This window comes from Macrotis lagotis, chromosome 1 (assembly GCF_037893015.1).
Source record: "Macrotis lagotis isolate mMagLag1 chromosome 1, bilby.v1.9.chrom.fasta, whole genome shotgun sequence".
NCBI classification, from domain to species: domain Eukaryota; kingdom Metazoa; phylum Chordata; class Mammalia; order Peramelemorphia; family Peramelidae; genus Macrotis; species Macrotis lagotis.
In genome coordinates, this window is record NC_133658.1 from 180,327,083 (window position 1) to 180,332,193 (window position 5,111).

Below are 5,111 nucleotides of genomic sequence, written 5' to 3' on the forward strand. Positions count from 1 at the left end.
GTAATTTCCAGATACTTCTCATAAAAATAAGGTGTTTTTCTATTTCTTTTTAACATTAAAGATTTGTTTTAAATTTAAAACAATAAGTTAGATTTCTTCTGCTTGAAGTTATAAACCCTATTTGTTACTGAAAGAAAGACAACCATATGGTCCATTTACAGGGTCCATTTGGGAAGGGGTGGTCATTCTATACTCCTTTTAACTGGGCAGAAAGGAGAATCCACGAGTTACTTGATCAAACTGAGATCTGATGATGATATTCAGTGGTTGATCCAACTCTTCAGGACAGAGATATGGTTGACCAATGCAATGAAGAATGACCATATATTCCTGCCAAGAATATAGAAGCATCAAGAAGACTGTCATCTAGACATTGGGCAGCAGTTAGTCAGATTTTCAAAATGGGGGATTGAAGGGGTAAGGTTTGTAAAAAACAGCATTGACCAAGGCACAGACTTCCCAGTTGTAGTTGAAGAGAAATATAGTCAACATCTCCTTGTCAGTCAAAATCAAACATCTTAAATTTCTCAACAGTTTGTGATAGGGTGACCAACTTGTGGATCATAACCATCTTTTCTCTGGATTTGGAACATGATCAGAATCTGTGCTGTAGTTTTTTTGGTGCTTTGCTGCAATGGCCTGGATCCTCACTCAAAAGAGAAGACTCTTTTGACTTGGCTCACAGCTATTCTGGGGAATCAAGGAAATTGTAGACTGTCACCACAATGCCTTTGGACTGACAATATTTGATCAAATTCTCTTAGGTAAAATATGGATAGCACTCAAGCTGGCTAACAGTTTCATGCTTAAGCCCTGACTTAGTCAAGTTTCTAAATTTGGAGGTTTAAGTTGGAGATTCCTATGGTTTTGATTGGTCCAGCTTCACTAGTTTTCCCATGGCTGTCCATATATTCAAAAAGTTTGTGAAATTGGGAACCACATTCCCTTTGTCCTTCAATGGGAAAAGATCCTTCCAAGATTTAAAAACTACAGGTCAATAAACAATATTGTTCACATTTACTCAGTCAATAAAGCAGTTATTGATCAGAGTACTATGGAGAAGATGAAATTACTAACAACCATAAATGCCAGAATGAAAATAAAAATAACAGAGCAAGGAATGAAGAGGGCATAACAGAAGCAAGCATTCCAGGGAGCCTGACCACTCTTGTTCTCCACTACAGGTCACCATGTTTCCCTGACTTCATTGGTGTTGGGGCCTCAGAGGAAAAGAACATACAAAAGATATCTCCCAAATTTCCCACCAGTGTTTACTTCCTTTATCTCTCTACTGATTCAATGCTTCCTCCCTCATTCTCATATTCTTCGGAAGGAATCCAAAGGCTGTGTTCTAATTCAACCTTCAAGGCAACTTTCCCAATTGTGAGTGCTTTACACCTTTAGTTCTCTTTTCTCCCAAAGGACATACATGATATGTTTTCACCAACTGCACAAGCAGGTGGATCTACTGTAACCATTCCAATAAAAAAATATTAACACTACTATACAATCCATCCTAACCCTTTGCCTTCAGAACTAGGGAGCCTTTCATCTGATCTACTCTAGATACCTGTGCATTGTCATTTAACTTGACCACAAATACTCCAAGGCTATTCTATCTGCCCTTTAGCAAAATCCTTCTTTAGGTATTAGTATTGCATTAATAAGAGGATTTTAACAATAATGATGGAATGTTGTTGCAGGACAAAACACCTGCTATAGACAGGCTACTTCTAAAATCCTCAAATTCTCACCATCAGAAATAACAAATAAAGAAGGCTTTTGATGTGGGAAGATAGAGATGATTATTATAATCACCATTGTTAACATCATAAAATTCCAATCTGTTCTCCATATTTTTATCTTTAGAAGACAATTTCCTAGAAAGAAGTGCCAACCAGAGTCATATAAAAGTGAGGAACATCTTTGTCCTGAAATCATTATGGCAGCTGAGGAGGTCTAAAAGGAATGTAGAAATGCCGATCTTTTGGGCTCCAATCAAATTATCAGTTGGGGTAGTACCACAGCCAATGTGAAGAGTTGGCTCCTATGATCCCAAAAGTTAGAAGGCATGGCATAACTGATCCTGTATGCTGATTAGTCATGATGATCAGTTTGACACAGAGGAGAATGCTGCAATTGGCATTTCTCCATGTTCTCATGTTCTTAAACTACAAACAACACACCATTTGACAAGGAGACAGGAAGGACTCTAATTTCTCTAGGCAGTCATCATAAGTAACCTGGTGATTTTCATATGGTTTTTACATGATCACACAGTTTGGGTGCTTAGGAGCAGCAGCTGCTTTAGTAGTCCTGGTAGCCCAGAAAAACAAGAGACACCAAAACAAACAGAAAATATGAATAACCTACCTGCTGGAAATGCTTTAATGCATATGGTGCTGACTCCTAATGAGTCAGAAATGAAATTTTATTTATTTATTTATTTATTTATTTATTTATTCTATGAAATAGAATAAAAATATGAATGCTTTTAGTAAGCATAAGTACTATATCACAATAAAATTAGAAACATCTGAATAGTTATACACAGAGAATTCATTCTAATTTTTTGTCAATGACATTCTCAGCTTAAAGTTTCTCAATAATGGATTACAGATCAGAATAGGGAAATTGTAAGAAATAACTTCATTTTGAAGTTCAAATTAGATGAAATGGATGGAAATCAAAGAGTTATTTAAGCTGAAATTCCTGAGGACATTGAAACTCTAAGCAATACAAATTCCAGAAGTGTTGCCTGGTGGTTAGGCTGATTCTTGTCCTTTGTTATTGAAGAAGACCAAAATGACATCATTATGCTTGAAACAAATTACAGTGTATCTGACTGTGGCTGATCAGCCCAATAATACAAATGCAAAATGCTCTACCACAGGTCAAGGAAAAAATAGTTCCATTTGAGTTGCTTCAATTATGCTTTCCTTATAGAGTGCAGAACCCTCACTGATGAGGGCACACCACGCTCAGCCATTCTGTGCCAGTGTCTCCCATGCTGTACAATCAATTCTAAAGTTCTTAAGAGAGAACTTCATGTGTTCCAGTATCACTTCTGACCCCTTTGTGAGCTCTTGCCCTGGGTAAATTCTCCATAAAATAGTCTTTTTGTCAAGCATATACCTGGCATTGAACAATATAGCCAGCCCATCATAAGTGCACTCTCTGTAGTTATATTGACATGCTAGGCAGTTTAGCTTGAGAAAGGACCTCAGACTTCCTAATGGAAGCAATTCAGTTTCCTGACAAAGCACTGGTAAATGGTTCAGGTTGCATAGGCATACGACAATGAGGATAGCACAGAGACTCTTTAGACCTTTACTTTGGTAGTCAGTCTGATACCTCTTCTCTCCCACACTTTCTTGTGGGGCCTCACAAATACTGAACTAGTTCTTACAATGTGTGTGTCAACCTCATTGTCAATGTGTACCTCCCTGTAAAGGACACTGCCAAGGTAAGTGAATTTCTCCACAGTAATCAAAACTTCTCCATTTGCTGTAATCTATGGTTCCACATATGGATGGGGTAGTGTGTGTTTTCTTGGTGTTGATTGTTAGACCAAAATTAGCACAAGCTGCAGAGAATCAACCCATGTCCATCTCAGTAGAGGCTGCACTGAGTACACAATCATCTGAAAACAGAAAATCATGCACCAGCACTCCCTTCACTTTGGTCTTGGCTTGTAGCCTTTTTAGGTTAAAGAATTTGCCATCAGTACAGTAGCTGACCTTGAGGCCATGTTCATCCTTGGTGAAGGCTTTTGATAACATGGCTAAAAACATCATGCTAAAAATTATGGGAACAAGGACACATCCTTGTTTTACCCCATTGGTGACTGGGAAATCTCAAGTGCATCATCCACTCTGCAGAACCTGGGAAAGTAAGCCATCATGACACTGATATACAGCACTGATAAACTCTGGCCAACCAAATTTTGACATAAATTTCCATAAGCCCTCATGACTGATGGTATCAAAGGCCTTGATCAGATCTACAAATGTTGTACTCAGACCTCTGTTCTGCTCCTGGCATTTTTCCTGGAGTTGTTAGGAAGCAAATACCATATCGACTATTCCTCCATCCTTTCTGAAGTCATACTGACTTTTAGGGAGGTGAGCATCTTACAGGTGAAGAATTAGCCTATTGAGAAGGACTCTGGCAAGAATCTTACAGAAATGACTAAAAAAGAGATACTCCTGTGATTGTCACAGGGCAATCTATTCCCTTTACTTTTATAGATATGGACAATGAGGGCCTTCTTGAATTCTTGGGGGATAACCTACCTCTTCATGTCATGTAAGCTGGAAAATTTCAGTCCATTTTTGGATGAGCAAGGACCCTTCACCTTGTAAATATCAGCTGGGATAGAATCAACACCAGGTGCTTTGTAACTTGAAAGGAGCCTAATGACATTTAAAACCTCTTCCTCATTTGGAACTTTAGCTTGGATTGGATTGACTTCAACTTCAGGTGAGTAGTCAATGGCTTCTACATTGATTGATGACAATCTGTTAAGAACCTTTACCATTCCTCATAGAAGTGCTACCTAATGATCAAATGGATGGAAAAAGGAATGCCAAAGTCTCCAATAATTTCTTAAAAGAAAATGAACATTCTTAGAACAGGATTTTAAACAACTACTCAACTTTTTTTTTAATTTAAAAGAAAAATTCAACTGGTAAATCAACTATGTCAGAACATAGTAAATCCAAATGATTGATATTTACTAGAGTAATCATTAATGAATTCATTTTTCCATAATAACAGAAAAAGAAAAAAAGTCTTTAAGGGCCTATATACAACAAGCTACTGCCATGGTAAAGAAGAAATGAAGCAGATCTAATATTCTCAAAGATAAAAATAAAATACTACCATGGCAGAAATGACTTGCTAAAATTACTGCACAGGAAGATTATAGAAGATTTGCATATGTGCAAAGGAAAAAGTTTGAACAACATATCACAACGTAAAAAAAAATTCTTAGTCTTTACCAAATTAAGTAGCAAAGATTTCTAAGATATGTGAAACAAAATAATTTCCAAAGAGAGCTTAGGAAAAAAGTATCAAAATCATATGGGGACAAGTTGCACATCATTTTT

At 37.1% G+C, this 5,111-nt stretch overlaps 1 pseudogene; it reads right to left on the reverse strand.

Moving 5' to 3' along the window:
• Positions 1-396: 396 nt before the first annotated feature.
• Positions 397-4,540, reverse strand: LOC141519234 (aldo-keto reductase family 1 member B1 pseudogene; annotated as a pseudogene).
• Positions 4,541-5,111: the final 571 nt, after the last annotated feature.